This window comes from Alligator sinensis, unplaced genomic scaffold (genome assembly GCF_000455745.1).
Source record: "Alligator sinensis unplaced genomic scaffold, ASM45574v1 scaffold374_1, whole genome shotgun sequence".
NCBI classification, from domain to species: domain Eukaryota; kingdom Metazoa; phylum Chordata; order Crocodylia; family Alligatoridae; genus Alligator; species Alligator sinensis.
Window position 1 is genome coordinate 64,860 of NW_005842383.1, and position 22,983 is coordinate 87,842.

The following is a 22,983-nucleotide window of genomic DNA, read 5'->3' on the forward strand; positions in this document are numbered from 1 at the left end:
AGCCCAGGACTCTTCAATTATGGACACAGACCCACAGGATCTACTGGATGTATAGATTTAAGCAGGGTACCCCAGGCTTTCTCTGCTAGGAGTTGTGCCCATGGGAGGCATGAGAGCCTGGGAATTCCTGGTGCCCCATGCTAACCTGTACTTCATGCAGAGCCATGGGTCCCAGCACTCAGTGGGCTTAACAGGCAACTAAGAAAACCAAACCGAAGAGAACAGAATTATACATGGAGATTAAGAAAAAAAATCTGAGGGAAAGAAGAAAAAAAAAGTTATGTCAAAGGCTGTAGGCAGATTATGGGAAATAAAGATCAGAGATGTGTGTGTCTTTTGTAATGTAGTTTCAGTGAAATGGAGGAAAAGTAATCTAGGCTACAGAGTCTGAATGAACTAGAGAAGATGAAGTAGAGAAATCGAAAGTTATGCCATGCTCTAGCACTTTTTGGTCACTGGAAGGACAGTGATACAATTGATTGCTAAGGAGGGAAATGAGATCAAGGTGGTTTCATGTCTCTCCCATTCCAAGGTAAGAAATGCCAGTGCATGTCTGCACACAAGTCCACCCTCAGGTACACAGCAGGCTATACAAGGCTGTTTTTACTTCTCCAACCCTCTGTGTGGATGGAGCCTTGTCTAGCCTGTTCTTGCATGCACAAGGCAGCAGTACAAAAGTAATATCTAATTGCATCTCCTGAAGCATGGATAGAATTATGAAAATAATTTTGATAAAGTCTTGTTTTAGCTAGTTACTCAGCCATTGCTCTACAGCTCCTCTTATACAGATTATAAAATCTGATATACATTTTACAATAGAAGCATTTCCTTCTTTCAAAAATAAAAGATGGCAGTTATCTTGAGTATTTTAACAGGACCTGCATTTCCAAGTAAAATGACCTAATCGATTAAACATATCTGGCTGTGCCCAAGTTCCCTATTGGTAAACTTCAAGTGATGGAAAGACCTACATTCTTTTTATTTTGTACAACCTCTTTAACTGAAACAAATATTGCCCCTACTTGTCTTTTGTTTACTCTGTGTACAGGAAGAGGGAAAAGAGTTAATAAATTGAAATGTCTTAAAGCCAAAACCAGTGTTTACAAGGCTTGGTAGAGTGTCTTTTTGAGGTTTTTCTCTGTACCACCTTTTACAGAGGTTTGTTTGTCAGGTGAGTAGGTTGTAGTCATGTTGTCTAAGGACATAGGCAGACAAGGTTCTTTGGGTAAATACAATATCTTTTATACCACTCCTTCCAAGAAGAGCACAGACCACCTGCAGACACTTCCTCAGCCTGACAAAGGGTGTTTGTGCCCAAAAGCTTGCTAAGAAGAATTTTTTCCATTTGTTTGAGTTGGTCTAATAAAAAATATAGGATATACCCAAAGAACCTTGTCTGCCTTTGTCAGGTGAGGCAGTTGACACAGAGATGGATCCAGGGGAGGTTCTGGAGTGCAGTTGCACCCCCTCCTCCCCCCTCTCCCCCACCACTGCCTTTGATTTCTTCTCTGATGATGGCTACATTTCTATGCAAGTGGAACTGAGGATGTCACTTGCCTTCAGAGTTCATTATTACTACTTGATTTCTGCTAATCTCTGCACTCTAAGTATTAACAGCCCTTGATCTTCCTCTGATTAAGACAGGATAGGTGTAAAAGAAAGGTTGTCTGTCATCTCTTCCTAGTATTTTTTCGCTGCTCATCTCCCAGCATGACCAGTAAAGGTGTGTTGTTACCTAGGACCCTGTATTGGGTGTCTTTTCTCCTAGGGGATTTGAATCCAAAACAACTCAGAGACGGAGGGAGGGTGGGGGGGGGATGGTCACGGCTGAAGCAGGTTGTGCTGTGTGGCAGCACAGCTGTCGGGGGCAGGAGAGAGTTGCAAAGGTGAGGTGGAGAGAGAAATTCTGCAGTGACCTTTTTCTTGATTATTCATTGCAGCAAATGATGGAGGTTGTGGGAGGCTCAGCAAACTAGAGGGGTTCATTTCCCCAGGCAGGGATGCTGCCAGCAGCTGAAGTGCCCAACTCTGTTTCTGTATGTTGAGTGTTCAGGGCAGTGGAGGCCACCTATGGGCATGCAGTGGGGAGGAGGAGAAGCAATCACAGCCCTGTCCCCACTTGTCTTATCGTTGGGGGTCATGCAGAGGAAATGAGGGGAGGGGTGTTGAGAAGAACTTGCCCTTGGGGGCTGTTGGCACTGGATTTATGACCCAGATACCTTTTTCCAGGTGGACCCAAACCCTCAGATTGAACAACAACCTTTCCATTCAATAATAGGCAAACTTTATTGATACACACTGGTAGCAGATAAGAATAATGCAGGCAAGGCAAACAAAATAACCTCCCCAATCCTATATCTACCATTCCTAGGGCTCTCGCAGAGAGAAGATACTTCTGACCAGTATGCAAGCTGGAGGTCAAGGGCCAAGGCTAACTTCTCGCCCCCACCCCAGCCCCCCAACACACACACAGTGGCATGGGTGACACAGGCTGATAGTTTGCCCTCTGTCCATGGTGACTTTAGGTTCCCTCCCCAGGAACCATTTGCTACTCTGAAATCCCTCCTTTTGTATTCTTTCTCCTCTCTGATGAGACTTAATTCCTGAGTATCACTGGTTGGTTTCCCTGTGGTAGTCATACTGCCCACATTCTGTCCTATCAGTATAGTCCTTTGTTCCAACAAACCCATCACATGCACACATCTTAATTTAGTCTGTTTACCAAAAACAGAAATCCCAAGATTAAAGGGTCTCCTGATTCGATTCAGATTCAGAGATTCGGCCGCCGAATAAGGCCAGATCTCCGCCGAATTGAATCTGCGACCAAAGCTTCACACAGCCCTATTAGTTACTATGTTAGTAACTGCTGCTTAGGAAGAAAAAAAAACTGCTGACATGTTGTGGGGCCCAGGACCCAGCACTTTAAACTCAGCATGCTCCAGCACATTCTCAGAAGAAACAGAACATTAGTCGCACCCAGCTTTCCCAACATTTGTATCGATTTGGCGCTTTTATCTAATAGCTGATTGAATCAGCTTTAGCTAAAAGCACCACAAAGTCCCACTGAAGTGCCTGATCTATGCAGATACTGCAGATCCAGGTCAAAATAATGCACTGCTGCTTCCAGTAGAGTGGGAGCGGGGGGGAGGTTGTTTTGTTTTTTCCATGTCTGTCAGTGCCTGAGGAACACTTCACAATGGAGGTGAGTGCAAGATGTGGCAAGATGTTTGCTCAGTCTCTATGTGATGTTGGTACAGGGGACAAGATGAGGGAGTCTAGTGCCACAGAGGTATATTTCCTACTTATCAAGGAAAAGGGAAAGATATCTGTGGAGACGATCTCTTCTACACAGTTTATAGGAAAAACAGCAGCACCTAAACAAAAACAAAGCAAGCAGAGAGGTAGCCTTGGAGTACTGTGTCCTCTTGAACTGGGCTGTCCCCAAACCAGTTCTTTCTAATCAACTTTTCCATCTACTGCCAGATACATTTGTGCCTTTGAAATATCATGATTCATCATGAGCTGTATAGTTATGGTTAAAATAAACCTGGGACTCTCCAATTTGGGTAATTAGCTGTGTTAAAATTTGGGGCTTACTGTAGTCCCTTCAGTGGAGCCAGTTTTTTTGGACCATGTTTGTGATCCTGCTTAACAAGTATGGAAGAACAAGATATATGTGTAGTAGGCTCCTTTCTCTGCATTTATACTATGATTGTTTGGTAATCAACCCCAACCACCCAATGTTTTGCAAAATCAACATTATGTTGTGATCTTGCCCTGTAATTTTCACCAGATAGAATAAGGGAGATAACTTTCTTGGCTAAAAAAAACAAAATTATGTTAATATTTTTATGGCTTTAGTCATTTCTCTCTTGAATAAGCCAACTATTTGCCCTCTGTTGTCTGCATAGTTTTGGCATATACAGGTAGAGATTCTTATATATGCTCTCCAGAAGCTTTTGTAGGTTATGAAAAACATTATTCTTTGTAACAGCAGAAAAATAACTTGGTTCTGTCTTTTAATTTTACCAGCAGGGAACTAATTGCAGGAGTTGCATGCTGAGCTTCACTGCCACAGAGGTGGGTTATTAGCAATATTCCTGCTTTCTCACAGTGGTCATGATGATGTCTTTTGCTAAAGGTGAAATAACACAGAGTCCATTTTTATTACTTATAATGTAGCTCAGTTTGAGGATCTGGAGACAGTAAATGTTTTGAAAGCTTGCATATTGAATTTCACTTTTTTGCTTTGTTCCACCACAATCTGCAGGCTTGAATCCTGAATTAAGAGCTTGATGCCATCCTTGTTGAGGTAGAGAGTAAAATTTCCATCAACTTTAATAGTTCAGGATTAGGTTTAACATGCCTACCTTTAGGTAAGTGGAGGATAGTCCAAGAATATTACAGTGCTCTTACACGGCATTTTAAACCCTGATGACCCATTCTTCCTACTCTGAGTGACTGGCTTTGCTGTAAAAATCTTTGCTTCATGAGAGGCTTCAGTAATTAGGATCTACTGAACTCTTGGTGGCTGTTGGCCGATTTCATGCACAGACCGCAGGGCTACAGCCATTTTCATGGGGGGAGCACAGTGGGCCCCCCGATGCCTTTGATTGGCCAAGTGGCTCCAGTGTCCCTGTCCCTCACTTCTGATTGGCTGCAAGGGTTGTCCATCATGTGGCCCCATCCCTCACCAATTTATACCCCATGTATTGACCACAGCCACGGTTTGCCACACAACAGAAAAGCATCTCTAAGGGATCTTGACATGGAAAGTCTGCAGCATGGTGACCAGCACCCATGGTGGGGTTAACACCACTGCTGCTCACCCTATCACCACCAAATGGCATGTCCAACAGGAAACTTGACTTGGAAATTCTGTGGCGAGATGAGTGGCAGCAGCATTAACTCCTTGGGTCCTGGCCCTGCCTATTAGTGGCTATGGCAAAGAGGGGTTAATGTTGCAACCTCTTACCCTGGTACAGAATTTCTCACAGACTACATGCTGCCATTTGGACAGCACTGGATGTGAAGGTATGCCATTGCTGTGGCATTAATATTTATGAAGCTAACTGACAGCTCTGTCAAATACAAGCATCAAAACAAAGTCAGTAAAAAAATGATTTGGATATTTCAATTAACTTGCTTCTGTCACCATGGCTTCTAGCAGACAAAAAAAATACATGCTTTACTGGAAGAGGCAATGCTCCACAGAGTCTGCATAGATTGTACGCTTCAGCAGGGCTTTTTGGCACTTTTATCTACAGTTGATTCAATCAGCTATTAGATAAAAACACCAAAAAAGCCCTGCTGAAGCACGATCTATACAGATGTTGAGTGAGCCAGCTCAAACTGACATGATGCCTCTTCTGGGCACATGCTGGGTTCAGCGTAGGGGCACACTGAGTTTTAAAGTAAAACACTGGGGGTTTGTTTGTTTGTTTGTGTCTGTAAGCAGCCCATGTGATTGATAAGCTAATGCAGATAAGAAAGTAATAAGGCTCTTAACTATGAAACTTACATATTGGAGACAGGCCAAGTCTAGAACTTCAGTTTTGATCCTTTTTTGAATTTCAGAATAAGCTTTGATTCCAGGTCCTATCCAATTCCAGGTTCAGAAGTAGGTGAAACTGAAATGTTGTGAGATGAGCTGTTTTTAATGAGATTTCTGCCATTTGGGCCTAAAGAATAACCCATGTCAAATCTGCACCATTGCTTACTTAAGCAGTGAATACAGGCCTCACAATTCATCTCTATTTAAAATATATTTTCAATATGTGCAACCTGGACCTTGACACTACAGAGTTTAGATGGACTTCTTTATCTAGGCTGTTAACAAGAATCTATTTAGTGGCATAATTATGCAGTTGTAACAGATTCCAAGAAGTTAATAATAAACCCAGCAATATACTACTCAACCAGAAGTGTTATTACTTTAAGTTGACAGCACTGTTTTAAGCAATAATTTTAAGCGCTGAAGGGTTTTGTTTAATTTCTTTTTGTTCAAATGATCTTTCCACACTTCTCTAGGAAGGCCTTCCGTCACAAGCTGGAAGAATTTACACACAGTTGCCTGACATAGCTGCCCCAGGAGCTTGCGAAAAGAGAAGTCCCAAGCTGGAACCCTGCATCCAAGCACTCGTGAATACTCTGGTGCTCAAAATTTGGCTCTCAGTTTTATCTCTTGGACCGTATCTAGTACAGATGTGTAGTCGACCAATTTGTGAGTCAACTATTTCTTCACGTCGGAAGGGCTGGTTCTTTCCATCTCCTGAAGGTAAATACAAAGGCCAAATCTCCACCCCTTCTGAACACAACATTCTCTTTTGATATGTTATATAAAAGCATACAGTTTTAAGCTTAAAGACTGATTAAAATCACTGCTTTGCTCCATAAAGAAACCTTCTGACTAGCTGGAAAGATGAAGCTCTCTACTCTCTTTGGTTTGCTGTTTGTCTTGATCCTGTGTTTCAGTGCCTTTTCTGCAGAAGGTAGTGAGTTCCTTTATTTATGACTGCATTCTTTTTTCTCATTCTTTTACTTTTCAACTTAATGTATGTATTTTTTTTTATTTTAAGGTTGATCTTCTGGTCTATAAAATAGCTAAAACCTGGTATTCAGGGAAGGAGGGTTGCAATTAACTTTGAAGAGAATCTGCTGGTTTTGGTCTTGTATCAATGTTTTCCACTTTATATAAGGACTACCTTTGCAAAGCAACCTTTCACTCTTTGTTGCATGTTGTATATTGCAATCGCTGTATTGTTCTTCCTCTGGGCAATCTATTGTTACATTTTCCAGAAAACACCTCTTTGGCTATTCTTACTGGTGAACTTCATAAAACTAGTCAATTTCCTGATTAGCACAAACCACATTGGCATAATGACACCCTGTTTGTACTAATGGGACAAAGGGCCATTAAACCAAATTAGATTTTAAAAAGCTGAGATAAAAAGGCAATCACTTATACCTTTACACCTCAGGGTTTTTTTAATTATCCTATTGCCTTTTCACCAAGCAGTCAGCACTTTTGTTTTCCCAGTATTATAAACCATTTGCCATTACAGAATCAGTTTAATTTTCATTAAATATTGCTGTTCAGTTAAACCAACATCGTTTTTATTCATCAACCCAACACAACATGTCTGGTTCTATTTTAATTCTGGGTTTGCAGGGAGATGGTCTACAGATCATTTTCCAATTTTAACCTTCACTGTTGTTACCTACTGATATCCAGCAGTGAACTTGGCTTTGCAGAATCTCAGAGGGAGGTCCATGCTTCTCCTGTACAGCTTATTTTCCATATAGATGTAGACAATGAAGATCAGATATCCACAACAAACAGACTGAATGTCCAAAGTTTAAATGGGGCAGTTTTCTTCAAAATAACCCAATTACAGAAAATATAGAGTATCATTGGAAGATCTCGTAAGTCATTTTATGGGTGGATCTGATGAGCAGAAAGGTTCTGTTGCATTGAAACAGGTTAAACAATACCTGCGACTAGCCCAGTTTTCAGATGTGTCAAAATTGCTTCTGATTTCTGGTTATGGTTTCTCTATTTGCCAAAATTTAAGTGAACAAATGTCACTCTGAGCTGTTTGTAAATAATTCTCTTCCAGAAGGATGATGATAACGTGCATGTTAAAACACACGCTACCTCACTACATACATAACACACCTCGCTGAGTCTGCTGGGGGAGAAAAGGGAGTGCACAGAGAATATTGTTTTATTTACAAACAAACATATTGATCTAAGCCAGTTTATCACTAATGTGAGGTGAGGTTGCTAAATTTTGAGTGAGGCTACCGAAGTACTCTGTTAAATGATCGCCAAGATCCAAGAAATCTGTTTACGACAGAAAAATCTAGAAAAATGTGGAATTTGTGATTTACAGAGAATCTTTAGAACTGCCAGGGAAAAAAACCTTGCTGAAGATAAAATGCAGGCTCCTGTTGGGGTAAGGAGAAGCTGCTGGCACATGGGGAAGCAGCCAAGATGACGGCTGAGAGGGCTGCCCATTGTGTCGCCTTGCCCCTCTCCACCAAGTAGTGGTGAGGGGTGGGGCTACCTAAAGGGCAGCCCTCTCAACCAGTCATTAGTGAAGATAGGGGCTGTCACTGGGGGACCCCTTGGCCAGTCAGCGTTGTGAGGGGGCCCACCAGAGAAAAAACATGATTTTTTTACCAGAGAACTTTGTGTTTTTTTTATCATGGAAAACTAGGATCCATAATGATCATGCATCAATGCAGTTAGAAACCACAAGAATGGGGTGGAGGGGGGGAGCTTTAATGGGAAAGGAAGTTCTAAGCCACTAATTAGTCTAGTGGTAGGAGAATAAAGCAGCACTCCCATCAAGCTAAAGCAGATCAACCAGTCTTACTCAACCCAACAGCTCCAATCTCAGACCATCCTAATTCATGCCTACTGGTTCCTTTCCTCTCACAACTGGTCAATTCTTGGCTGTGTTTACAGTGAGAATTGATGGAATTTCTCCCCATCGTGGTCTAGCCCAGGGATGAGCAACTATTTCTGCTAGAGGGCTGCTTAATGAGTTTTGGTGAGCTGTCAAGGGCCACAAACCAAAATCTTTCAGAAAATACCATTTTAACAAATTATAGATAAAAATGAATTGTATACTAAAAAATCAAACTTTTATCTTAACATATTTTAATTTTATTTAAAAAATAATAATTTTGTCCTGATTTGTTTTCTGAGTAGTGTATATAGAGGTGATTGCATAATAGTTCAAAATAAAGTCTTACTCTTGTATATTGTGTGTGGGGGGAGGGGGCAGCTGTAGGGATGGGTGAGCAGAGGGGTGGGCATGTGGGTGTATGGGAGGGTGGGTGTGTGTGTATGTATGGGGGCTGCCCTCATGCTAGGTCCTGGAAGTTAGCTGGGGGTGCAGAGAGGAAGGGATGGGGGGCAAGGGGAAATGTGCAGGAGAGCTTACCTGGGCAGTGCAGGTGCAGTCTGTCCCCCCCTATCCAACCTATGGCTGCCCCCATGGTGCTCTGCATGAAGCCAGTCCTCACCTCCTCCCCCCGCTACCCAGTCCTGGTCAACATGCACAGCTTCCCAGTGGGGCCGCTTCTGGTGTGGCTGCAGCTGCCTGGGTACTGTTCAGCTCCCCCTACCTCCAGTGGCTTGTTCTCCTCTACCTGCCCTTGCTGTACTGCTCTGGGCAGCAGGCAGTGTGAGTAACCCATGGGGACGTGCACTGGACAGCAGATGCCCAGCCAAGAAGGGGGGAAGCTGCAGCCAGATGGCTTCTGCCCCATTATGCAAGGCTCCAGCTTCTGCTCTCAGCCATCTTCCATCCACTCTGCCTGCCTGGTACAATGAGCAGCCACTTGAGGGTGGCCACCTGTGGGCAGGGGGAACCAAACAATACCCAGGCAGCTGCAGCAACGCTGAGAGCAGCCCACCAGGAAGCTGTGTGCACTAGCTGGGGCCAAGGTGGGTGGGAGCACAGTGTAGCCTGCCTCTGGTAGAACCAGGTGAGACTCATCCCCAGGTGGAGCACCATGGGCCAGATATAATCAGTTGGTGGATGCCCACCCATGGGCCAGATAAAATCAGTTGGAAGGCCATATCTGGCCTGCAGGCTGTATTTTTTCCACCCCTGGTCTAGCTGTAGTATAGCTACCCTATTTCCAGCAATGATCAGAATACCTGTGTGTGCACGTTGGTGCTGGGAACAGGAGGAACGTGGTGTTATCTAAAGCTTTTCAGGGTAAAACTACATTGGTAAAAGTATCCAAGTACATTGCTATGTTCTTTATGTATCTCTCTGGCTCTGTATCCAACTGGTAACATGTTTTGGGTTTTTTTCACTCTTAGGTCGGAGAGCTAAAAATTGCTGCAGAAAATTTAAAAGTAATAAAAGCATCCATAATGGTAATTACTCCATTTTCATTATATTAATTAGTAAATGTTTAGTCATAATATTTGGCACCATAATGCTTTCCATCTGTGAACTTATAGCATCTTTCACCAAGGTAAGTTGTCATACAATCATAGAAAAGTAGGGCTGGAAGGGACCACAGAAAGTCATCTAGTCCAGCACCTGGGCCAAGGTAGGATCATCCCTGATTGATTAAACCATCCCAGCCAAGTGTCTTTTTAACCTGCTCTTAAAACTTTCAAATGATGGAGACTCCATAGTCTCTCTGGGTAGCATGTTTCAATGCTTAACCATCCTCATAGTGAGAATGTTCTTTCTAATCTCCAATTTAAATTTCCCTTGCTGCAATTTGAGACCACTTCTGTTCCATGCTGCCCCAGAAAATAGGCTATCTGCATCTGCTGTATAAACCACCCTTCAAGTATCTGAAGACTGTTGTCAAATACCCCCTCCATCATCTCTTCTCCAGACTAATCACTGTATTTACTCAAATCCAAAATGATTTTGAATTTTTAAGATGACCCCCCTCAATAATTTATATTCCATATATGGAAAACTATAACTGTGGCAGTGGGAGTGAAGGGCCAGACCCCCACCCCTTGCTCCCTTGCCCTGTGCTCCCCTTCCATCTGACCCTCCATGCCTTTGCCTGCCTCCCAACCCCCTGCTCTCCCTTGTACCTCCTCTCATCACTTACCTTCTGGTGCAGCTCTACACCTCCAGGACAGGCAGCAACAGTGGCGGCCCAGGCATGGCCCCAGCCAAACCTCACTAGGGAGAAGTGGTGGTAGGTCTCAGATGGGCCAGGTCAGGGCTGGCAGGACTGGACTTGGAGCAGAAGGTAAGGAGAGGGGTCAAATGGGTTGTGGGGGAAGGGCAGGTACTGGCATGGGGGGCAGGTTGCAGGTTCCTCCCCATACCCTGTGGTGTCCCCTATAATATCCTAGCTGCATGGCTCAACCCCCATCAAATAAGCCATTCAGGCCTGAATCGGGGAGCAGCTCAGCTCTGGCTTCAGCCCCAGACAGAGCTGAGGCTTGTTTTTTCCCCATGCTGACTGTGGGGGGAAAGAAACCTCATCTTGCATGTTAGTACATATAGTAATCATAGATTTTATCAGCTTTTCCTTATAACTCATGTTTCCTAGACTTCTAATTATCTTGTTGCTCTATTCTGGACACTTTCTAATCTGTCCACCTCTTCCTTCAAGTGCAGGGCCCACAATACTCTTAAGTAAGGCCTCATCAATGGCAAATAAAGTAGGAGAATCATTACCCTTGTCGAATTTCATTCCATTTTTTAATTTTGATTTTTTTTTTTTGGTGGGAAGGGGGGAGGGCAGAGGGAAGAACTGTTTCTCAAGCTTATGAAGGTAATTCTGCATCATATCCCTATCCTCCAGAGTGTCTGCCACTCCACCTAACTTGGTGTCATCTGCATAATTGCAAAGTGTGCCCTCAATTCCATCCTCCAAACCATTAATAAAACCATAAATAATACTAGACCCAGGATGGACTCCCAGGCAACCCTCCTCAGTACCTCCTCTCAGTTAGAAATTGATCCATTGATGACCACTCATGGAGCATGATCATTCAATGTGACTCTTGCAATTAGAGAAAAGTGGGCACTGGGAGGGGTATGTAATCTATAACTTGTCTAATATTATACAGTGAGTCAGTGGCTCACTTGGGAATAAACTATGTCTCCTAATTACCACTTGTGTTCCCTAGCCAATAAATAGCTTTGCCTATCCTTTAAGACGTTAAGTGCTAGATAAGTTCTAAGAATTTGTATTAAATTCAGGCTCCAAAAAAAGTAACAATAGAATCTAGTATTGCAGGTAAGGGACATGTGCTTTTCTCAATACATTCATCCTAGTTAGATCTTCACAGTTCTACAGAAAGCTAAATACAATGGAGGATAAAAGCAAACTTTCATTTTATTTCTGTCAAGGTATCAGAGCTGCAGACCCAATAGCTTCCATACATGCAATTCGGTCATAGCAGAGGAGTCCAAGTATTTTCTGAATAAGAGTACACTCATACTCAGATTAAACAGAAATGTTTCTAATGAGACACTTTCTGGACTGAAAAAGGAGAGGACCACAAGTTATTCTATAGGGAAAAGAGGAAAAGAAGGTTGCTGAATTGCTCTTGGCTTGCTGGCATTCAATCCAAATCAAACCGTGTTGATTAGCAAGACACGTAACTCAAGATTTTCAAAAGTGTAAAAATGCTGAGCACATCTTAGGCTAAGCACTTCAAATTGCTAGCCATTTCTGAAAATCATAGTTGTTGGGTATCTTTTTGTTTTCTACCAAAATGGTCTCAATGTCAGAATGAAAATTCTGAAAGTAACATTTCATATCTGTAACATAAGTATTGGTTTTCTGTGTAACATCATTTTTATTTGCTTGAAATACCCCTGTGTGTGTGTGTGTGTGTGTGTGTGTGTGTGTGTCCATATTAAGGGCTGTGTGAAATTTCTCTGAATGTTTTGTTTCGATGCATTTCGAGCTCGACACAGTGAAATCAAAACAAAACAAAAGGCTTTGAAATGGCTTCAAAACAAAACAAGGGCACTCAAAACTATTTGAAAGTTTCTAAACATTTCAACTTTCAAAGCTGGGCTTACTTAGCTTCAGTGCCGCTTCCCGGTGGCAGCAGCAGCTTCCTGTCATTCGGTATGCAGATTGGGGGCTCGCACCCCCTGGAGGGCTGGGGGCCTGTGCTGGACTCCTCCTCGGGGTGCAAGCCCCTGGATCTGCCCTGGATGAGAGGAGGCTCAGGCTGCAGCAGCGGCAATCTTCTCCGGTGTTGGGCACAGCCCACACCTAGCACCAGTCCCAGGTGAACAAGTAGCCTGAGCCTTATAGATTCATAGATGTTAGGGTCGGAAGGAACCTCAGGAGGTCATTGAGTCTGAACCTCTGCCCTGGGCAGGAAAGAGCATTGGGATCAGACGACCCCAGCTAGGTGCTTGTCCAGTCTCGTCTTGAAGACCCCCAAGGTAAGGGAGAGCACCACCTCTCTTAGAAGTCCATTCCAGATTCTGGCAACCTTTACTGTGAAGTTCTTTCTAATGTCCAACCTAAATCTGCTTTCTGTCAATTTGTGGCCATTGTTCCTAATTACTCCAGGAGGTGGCCTAGTAAATAGAGCATCTCCTATTCCTTGCTGCCCTCCCCAAATGAATTTATAGGCAACCACAAGATCACCTCTCAGCCTTCTCTTCCAAAGGCTGAAGAGATCTAGGTGTCTCAGTCTCTCCTTTGTAGGGCCTTGCCTGCAGGCCTCTAACCATATGAATGACCCTCCTCTGAACCCTCTCAAGATTCTCCACATCCCTCTTGAAGTGCGGTGCCCAAAAGTGGACGCAGTACTCCAACTGCAGCCTGACCAGTGCTGCATAGAGAAGCATCACCTCCCTGGACCCATTCATCATGCATCTGCTAACACATGATAAAGTGTGGTTAGCCTTGTTGATCACTTCAGCACATTGACAACTCATGTTCATCTTGAAGTCAACTATGACTCCAAGATCCCTCTCCTCTGCTGTGCTCCTGAGAAAGTCATCCCCCAGCCTGCAAGTGTGTTAGTGGTTGTTTTTGCCCAGGTGCAGCACTTTGCACTTGGCTTTGTTGAACTGCATCCTATTTCGTTCTTCCCATTTTTCCAACCCGTCCAGATCCACCTGTATCTGTTCCCTACCCTCTGGTGTGCTGACTTTGCCCCATAATTTGGTATCATCTGTGAACTTGGACAGGGTGCTCTCTACACCCTTGTCCAAATCACTGATGAAGACATTGAATAGCACCAGTCCAAGCACCATCCTTGCAGGATTCCACTGCTCACATCTTTCCAGGTTGATATCAACAAATCCACCACCACTCTCTGGGTGCAACTCCTAAGCCAATTTGCCACCCTCCTGACCATGTAATCATCTACATCACATCTTCTCAGTTTATTTATGAGAACAGAATATGATACTGTATCGAAGGCCTTCTTAAAGTCTAGGTAGATAACATCTACCTCAACTCCTGCATCTAAGCATTTTGTGACATAAAAAGAAACAAGGTTAGTCAGGCAGGATCTACCTGCAATGAACCTGTGCTGATTTCCTTTCAGCATTATTTCCCCTGCTGGCCTCCCACAAATGTTATCCTTAATGATTTTTTTCCAGAGTTTTCCCAAGGATAGAGGGGAGACTAACTGGCCTATAGTTTCCTGGTTCCTCCCTCCTTTCTGTAGTGAAAATAGAGACCACATTGGCCACAGTGAAAATAGAGACCACATTGCTTGAGCAGCTATGCCAGCGGCTCTGCTATGACACTGGCCAATTCCTTCAACACCCTTGGACGAAGTTCATCCGGGCCCGCTGATTTGAACACATCCAGCCCCTCCAAGAGCTCCTTCAAGTCTGCACTAACAGTTGGTGTGCTGGTATCCCTCCTGTGTCTATCTGTGATCCAATTGGCAGATTTGTCTTGGTCTGTGTCTAGGAATACAGATGCAAAGAACTCATTGAAGAGCTCAGCTTTGTCCCCCTTGTCTGTCACCAATTGCCCTGGTTTGTCCTGTAAGGGTCCTATGCTATGCTGCACCTTCCTTTTGCTCCCTATATCCAGGAAGATGGACTTTTTGTTGTCCTTAATTTTTGTTGCCAGCCTAAGTTCTAATCCTGCTTTGGCCTTCCTAACTGATTCCCTGGAAATGCGAGCCAGGGAAGTATACTCTTCCTTGGTAGCTACCCCCTGTTTCTGCAGCCTGTATACCTCTTTCTTTGCCCTTAGGCTTTCCTGGACTTCCCTGTTCAGCCATGAGGGCTTCTTGGCCCCTTTGCCCCCTTTTATGTTCAATGGGATTGTCTCCTGTACTCGTAGGATCACTCCCTTGAGGAACAACTACCCTTCCTGGACCCCCATTTTGCCAGTGCTCTTGAGTTTTAATGCCTCACTAACTAATCTCCTGAGCACACTGGAGTCAGACTGTCTGAAGTCTAGCACTTCAGACCTGCTGGTTCATTTACCCATACTTTGCCGGATAGTGAATTTACTCAATTGAAGGTCACTATCCCTTAGGTTACCTTGTACTTCCAGATTCCCCATCAGGTCATCCCCTGTAGCCAACACCAAGTCCAGCAAGGCATTTCCCTTAGTGGGATCGTATACCTCCTGCATTTAGTGGAGGTCCTGTATGCAGGTTAAGAACCTATGTGAGCAGTTAGATTTGGCTGACTGCTCCTCCCAGCAGCTGTCTGGGGAGTTTAAGTCACCCATGACAACCATATCTCTCAACTGTACAGCCTCTGAGAGCTGTCTGGAGAATTCCAGATCTAGCTCATCCTCCTGGTGTGGTGCTGTATAATAGACCCCCAATACCAAGTCCCTTTCCCCCTGACCCCCTTGTATCCTGACCCACAGTACCTTCGTTTGGCCTTCCTCTGATCCCATCTTGATTATGAAGAATGTATATTGTTCTTTAACATAGAGAGCAACACCCCCACCCCTTTTCCCCCACTCTATCCTGTCTGTACAACCTGTAAGCCTGTAACCAGGTGAGCAAGCAGCATGAGCCTCCTCTCATTAGGGTGCAGATCGGGGGGCTCACACCCCTGGGAGAGCTGCGGGGCTGTGCCAGACTCCTCCCAGGGGTGCAAGCCCCCAAATCTGCACCCCAGTGAGAGGAAGCTCAGCCTGCTTGTCCCACCTGGGACCAGTGCCCCCCGCTCACCTCCCCGCCTGGCTGTAGCCCCTCCACAGCTTACCAGCACCAGCAGATGCACTCTTGGCCCCCTGCACAGTGGGGGGCACTGCGGCTTAGTCCCAGCCGCCAGATATCTGCTGCCTCTGCCACGGCACGCTGCTGCTTCCTGGCTCAGAGCAGCGCAGGGATGTGTGCTTTTGGGCACCTCTGGGTTGTCACCCAGGGCTGCATGCTGCTTGCAGGGATTGCTGGCCACACCAGCCCAGGTCATGCATGCACAGAAGTGACCTGGCCAGATAGCGCAGGGCTCATGCACGCAGGACCTGGACCGGTGTGTCTGGTGGTCCCCACAAGCAGCACGCAGCCCTGGGTGACAGCCTGGAGCTGCCCAAAAGCACATGGCCCCATACCACATCGTGCCAAGCCGGGCAGCACCAGCGTGCTGTGGCAGAGGCGGTTGGGCCGAGCCATGCTGCCCCCTGCCATGCAGGGGGCCAAGAGTGTGGCTGCTGTTGCTGGTAAGCTTCAGGAGGGCTGGAGCCAGGCAGAGAGCATGCAGGGGGTTGTAGCTAAGCAGGGAGGTGAGCAGAGGGCGCTGGTCCCAGGTGGGACAAATAGGTTGATCTTCCTCTCACTGGGGTACAGGTTTGGGGGCTCGCACCCCCGGAAGGGCTACTGGGCTGTGCCAGACTCCTCCCAGGGATGCAAGCCCCTACATCTGCACCGGATGCGAGGAGGCTCGGGCTGTGGCAGCAGCAGTCTTCTCCAGTGCTGGGCACAGCCCACACCCAGCACTGGTCCCAGGTGGGACAAGCAGCCTGAGCCTCCTCTCATCGGGGCACAGATCTTGGGGCTTGCACTCCCGGGAGGTCTACCAGACTGTGCTGGACTCCTCATGGGGATGTGAGCCCCCAGATCTGCGCCGGATGAGAGGAGGCTAAAGCTGCAGCAGCAGCAATCTTCTCTGGTGTTGGGCATGGGCTGCACCCAGCGCCAGTCCCAGGTGGCAGCAGCATCCTCTTGTCATCCAGTGCACAGATCTGGGGGCTCACACCCCTGGAAGGAACCCAGCAAAGCCCCACAGTCCTTCCGAGGGTGTGAGCCCCTGGATGAAAGGAGGCTGGTGCATATGAGTAGACTGTCAGCAATGTAGGGTTCTTTATAGACAGCAAACAGACAAAGGGAGTAAAACTACCTGGAGTAATTACAATTTTTATTCAAATATGCAGGGACAGAACTTGATGTATTTTCCCAATGCTTATTGATACTATTTTATAATCCATAAAAAGAAGTATATTCTTTCTCAGACACTTTTTTTTAAAACACCTTCTAATATACTGGCATTTCTACCCATTTAATGTGTTTAATTCAGTGGTGGCTCCCATTTTTATGTATCCTTGTTTGAACCCCAACTGCCTGGGGACTAAAAGGGTCGGTGAAGAGTCTGATCCTGAGAACATTTCAGCTATTTACATTTCTTTATGAAAGTAGTCTCATTGACTAATGTCTTTTAGGATCAGGACATAAAACTGAAAGACTAACTGAACTTTTTAGAAATCATTTGTTATATATAGAAGACAAATTTTATAGGGTAACTTAATTTCCAAATGTTTCCAAACTCTTGAGAGTCTGAGAAATGTTGTTAAATCAAGTATTTATATGAGTACATAATAGCATTGCTATTATGTTGAAGGCAGGAATAAAAATGTTCCTAGTATCATTATACTAGATACATAATTTGGCCTATGATCTGATTTCTTATTTCCTATTGTTAATTGATCTTTCAGATATGTTATCAAATTATTTGTCTAGTTGTTACCTGCATACTTGTTCTTCTTTTTAATAAGTTTCAAAATTGTTTTTACTGAGTTATACTTTCTTGTATTTAAGTGACCTAGAAATAAAAGTTTATGCTCTCTCAAGTTTTCCTCTTACGAATGAATTTTGAGTAACATTTGCACATGGAATGCTAGTGTTGCTTAACCACATAAGCTTGATCCTATGATATCCTGGATATTTGCTGTTATTGTTGAGAGCAAAGAACTCTGAGCACCCTGCAGGACTGTGCCCATGATCAGGGGTATATGACTGATTTTACTGACGGAGGAAACTGGGCACTGTTCCCATTCCAATTCTTTTCAAGATATATGATGCTGTGATTCACTCTGAATTATGGTTTAATTGTGGTGTAGATTAGTGCCAGACAATTTTTTGCCTCTTGAGTCCATTGCACCTTTGGGAGCTTTGGCAGTACTTTTCCAGGCCAGCCTGAATAGGTTTAGGGTTTTTTCATCTTTTCTCAAGTGAAAGAAAGAGGCCAGAGATCATGCTATGTTCTGTGTATCAGAGCCATTAGGCATACATGTTTTTCCCAATTTAACCAACTGCCTCTGCAAACACTGAGCTGAAATTAAATGGGTGTAGTTATTACTCTGTATTAATCTAAGACACCTTCCCACAGTGTGGTGATCTTGCAGATATTTCAGACTCAGGTTGTAAAGATCCCTTTGTTCTTTCTGATTGGTTCTAGAGAGAATATCTATATGGAGGGGGCCTTTTTAGCGTGTGTTTCTAAGACTGCCATTTTTCATGACTAAATACTCCAAGGTTTCCTGGATCAATGGGACAGAACTGTGCTAAGAAAAGAGAAATCTCATAAAAATCTGCAAAGCCACCACATTATTCTTTGTAAGCATTTCCTATGATGCAACAGAATTGTTTTAAGGGAGACCAGAAAAAAAGTTTGATTGATTGCTAAAAGACTTGCAAGCTTCTGAGTGCTTCCCACTAAACACTGTCTTCCTTTTCTTTCTATTTTGAATCTGTTTTACAGGTATGAGACATGCACGGAAACCACCACGCTGCAAACGTTGCTATCCAGCAACAAAACCCAGTGTTTTGCAGCCAGGGCCTCTTTCTCAGATTTAAAGTGAGCAGTATCTGCAAAGGATAAATATCTGTGTCCACAGCAGTCTGGCTACTGATGTGTCTCATCATAATTTTACTTGCTTTGGGCTCCTCTATAGCAAATTATCCTTTCAATAAATAACTTCTGAGTGGGCAGTTTGTTTGTTTGTTTGTTTGTTTGTTTGTTTGTTTGTTTGTTTGTTTGTTTTCAGAGACTCCTAAGTCATTAAGGTGTTCTCTCTCTCTCTCTCCTCCCCCCTTTAACATCTTTCTTTCATTTCCATAAGGTGAAATCTCTCCCACAGAGAAGCCAAAATGATTCAGTGACAGCCCAGTTAACAGGTCATGAGGCTTTCCATATTTATGTGTTATCTGTAAGTGGCACTCTCAACAAATAGGAGGGCAAGCCCTATTTCCCAACCACTGTATGTGGCTAAATTTGATCACCCAAATCTGTGTGGAGTTGGAGGGAGCTGCTTGTTATAAAACTACTTTTTGATAGATGACATATTTTGTATAGAAAAATGCATCGCATTTTGGAGAAGACATTTGCAGACCATAACTTGCACCTGTGCCAGAGGCCAAGGTGAGGTTCACCTATGCAAGATCTTGATTCCCTTCAGGCCCTTGGAATTTGTCCTGGCTCTCTGCACATGGGTGAATTTCTCCCACATGAAGGAATTCAGCCTCTTGAGCAGGAGTTAAGTACTACAGAGTGTTTAGGCAAACAGGTCAATTTTTAAACATTCATTAAGAGGTTGATCCAGAGCCATTGGGAAGTTTTCCACTAACTTTTCTGAGCCTCAATCAATCCCTAAAGTACAGGTGATAGCTTGTAGTTCCAAGACTCAGATAATGGCCTGACATAGTTACTGAATAATAGTCTGAATAGCTGAGTTAGTGAATAACCTCACATGCTCAGTCTTTTTACTCTGAGCAAAAGGGATCTTTTTTCCTCAAAACCTAGTGGGATTTCTGGTTTTGGACAGTTCTATCTTATCCCCAACTTATTTAAAGTTTCTGCATCGTTTCATTTAGTCTTTCACTCAGCTATAATAAGTGATGTCACATTTTATCCACAAATAGTCTTGTGCTTGGCATATCCAACTTCCATGGTATGTAGGCATTTTGAAAATGGCTGGCTGTAAATCATTCTGCTTTTGAGTACTTTGTATTGTTTGTTGTTTAGCTATCATTATATAAGTTGTGTTTGGTCTTTAATGTCCTCATTGTAACTTAAGGTTTGCAATTCTTTGTTGTTACTTCCAGAAGTTAGAGAGATGTGTTTTAACATGAGACACAGGCACCAAGTGTCACACACATTTAAAATGGTGAAACAGGTGCTTTGAATGTTTTATTCTTGGTCCCTTTGCAAATAAGTTCACTTCTGTTTTATAATTGATAATTCATGGAATATACTGGTTTAACATAGAAACTACAAGTAAATGTAGCACCCGTATCTTGGATAACAGACTGTTTTGTTATCCAGAATACCAATTTTTAACAGCTACAAAAGATACTAGTATTCTGTTCCCTAACAGAAAGAACAGGAAGAGAGATGGGGACACTTTTTTAAAGCTAAGTATTTCATCTTAGCAAAAACTTAAGTTCAGAAGTGCATCGGCAACACAAGAAAAATAAATTGTGGGGCTCTTCCATTAAAGTATCTTATCCTGCACACATCAGTAACTTCATTCAAAGTAGAGTCAATTTAAAGTAAATAGAACAACTTGCCTGAATAACATTACTAGTGTACAAAAACATTTGCAGGATCAGCCCCTAATCTTGAAAAAAGCTAAAGGGTTTTTTTGACACACATCACTACAGCCTGAATATGGTTCAAGTTATAAATACTTGTTCTTCTTTTCTTTTCAGGAGGGTCATGTATATTTGCTTGGCATAAGTCTAAAAACAGTTTACTTGCTGATTTTTAAAAATGAACAATACATATATTCTAAGAGATATAGCCTACATTCTCTGATTAATATATTTGGATATATTTGATGGAGCCTTGAGCATATTCTGCATTTTATCAGAACAACCATGTACACCAGAATGTACAATAAAGTCATTTTTAATCATCCTTACATTTCCCCAAGTAAGTGTTGAATCCTGCCTGAGCTGTAGTTATCATCAGAGTGACCATCTGCTTCCTTTTAGCAGGTTGGTTTCTCAGGTTTACTACCATCAGCTGCCATCTGATGTAGGTCAATACTTGGAATTTCAAAGGAGCCTATGCATGCCTCTTTCTTTCTTCAAAAACTACTGGATGAAATAAAATTGAATATCTAGTTATAAAATGTATACCCAAGGGAGGCGGGGGGGGGTGTCCATGCTCCCTCATCACTGGTTGCTTGTTTTTCTCCATGCTTGGTGGTTGAAGGAGGTGAATCTAGTCAGCTCTGGGCTAGACTGTCTGGCCCTTTTAGCTCAAGTTCTAAAGGCTCGATTTTTAGCTGTGGGACATCCCCAAGTTAGTCCCTCCTGTTAGCTGTGACCAACTGTGACTGTTTGCAGCTGCAACTGCCAAACTAACAGTAATATCCACACAGATAATTATTGACTCAATTGAGATATACAAGCATCAAATTAAAGAAAAAAATGCAAGCTCTTCACCCTTACTTCACAAAAAGTTAAATGTATCCTGGTTGATACGCTTATTAGAAAGGCACAGGTTTCTACTGATCAGGTAAGTGAAATATTAGGCATACAAAAGGAGCAAAACCATTTTCTGTTCTGAATTCAGTTCAAGGTACAAATACAGAATGATACTTTACTGTTCTCTACCAGCCTGATCCACAGACTATTAAAATTGATTGAAAGGTTCCTATGGATTTTAAAAAACAACAGATAAGATGCCACGCTATGCATGTGCTCTGGGAAAAGGGTGGGCGGGGGGGCACTTTTCATTTAGAGTGGCTCTGATAGCCTCTCTAATGAAAGTGCCCGCAGCACCCCATGTATTCAGCATCCCACACTTCAAAATGGTGGGGGGGGAGTTTAAAGCACCCCTGCTGCCATTTTGAAATGTGGGGATGCTGAATAGGCATAATACAGCAGCTACTGGAGCATATTAATTAGCACGTTCTGGCACACTCGATTAATTGAGTCTGCTCCAACACGTGTTAACTAGCATGCATCAGACCAGAGGTCGATAACATGTATAGGTGCCCAATTCCAGCTCATACATTATTGCTAGAATGACCTGTTCCAGATGAGTCAGCTCGTTGACCATTGTAGCACGGTGCTGCTTGGAGAGAGCAGCCAGCACATTTTGTAAGGACAGTGTGTTCAGAAAGCTTTTTCCAAGAAAAATTTGGCCAGTAAGTAGTGATGCTTTTTCCCTCCTAAACCTTTGTAAGGGAAAAGCCCTAAATGAATGAATTTTTATGATCCAAATCATTAGCTTTGATCAGTAGCTATACAGAGGTTTCTGTGTCACTACGATTACAGAAGTCTGCAGAAGTTTCCAAATATTAGTAATCTTCTTCTCGGGGTCTATGTAATCAATATTTCATACTATTTCCTCTGTTCTGGAGAGGGAGTGTTCATCTTAAAACCTTTTTGTCCTAGATTTTAGAAGCCTTTTAATGTATGAATTGAGCTGGTATCTTCACTGAATGCTTCCAGCCTGGCTGAAAACCTAGACAGTTCTAATTAAATCAGCAGAGTATCATGCCTGGTCCTGAGAGCTCTGAACTGACAGTTAACAGACACAAAAGAAATCCCCAAACTATATAACTGGTATCATCGTGAAGGCTTCAGCTTCCACAATCACAGTCTGCTCTTTGGTGAGAGCAGTGGTCTGCTGGGGAGAGACAGCCTCCACCTCACTGCACTGGGGAGAAAGCTCTTCTCAGCCAGGCTAGCTGACCTGCTCGACCGAGTTTTAAACTAAGCCTGCCAGGGGATGGGGGGGGGATTACCATCACAGCAAGCCCATGGGGAAACTTTTGCAAATCCAGCAGGTTAAGGCACTCAAGGGAACCCACCCCTACCCCAGCCATCAAATGATATGTAGGGAAGACTAGGGCCTCAAATGGGACACTTACGTGCCTGTACACCAATGCCAGGAGCTTGGGAAATAAACAGGAGAAACTGGTCCTTTGGCTAAACAAGAATGACTACAATCTCATAGGGCTAACAGACCTGGTGGGACTCCACCTGTGACTGGACCACAGGTATAGATGGCTATACCTTGTACAGCAGAGATCGCGTAGACAAAAGGGGCTGTCTCTCAAGGAAAGCTACATGTCCCTACAAGCTGACATTGGCATCCACGATGGATGACTGGAGACCCTCTGGGTTAAAATCTGTGGTGAGCATGGCACTGGGGACAAAATGGTAGGAGTCTACTAAAGACCTCCTAATCAGGATCAAGAGCTCAACCAGGGATTCACCAAGGAACTGACTGAGGCTGCACGCTCCTGGTGCATGGTTGTCATGGGAGACTTCAACTACCC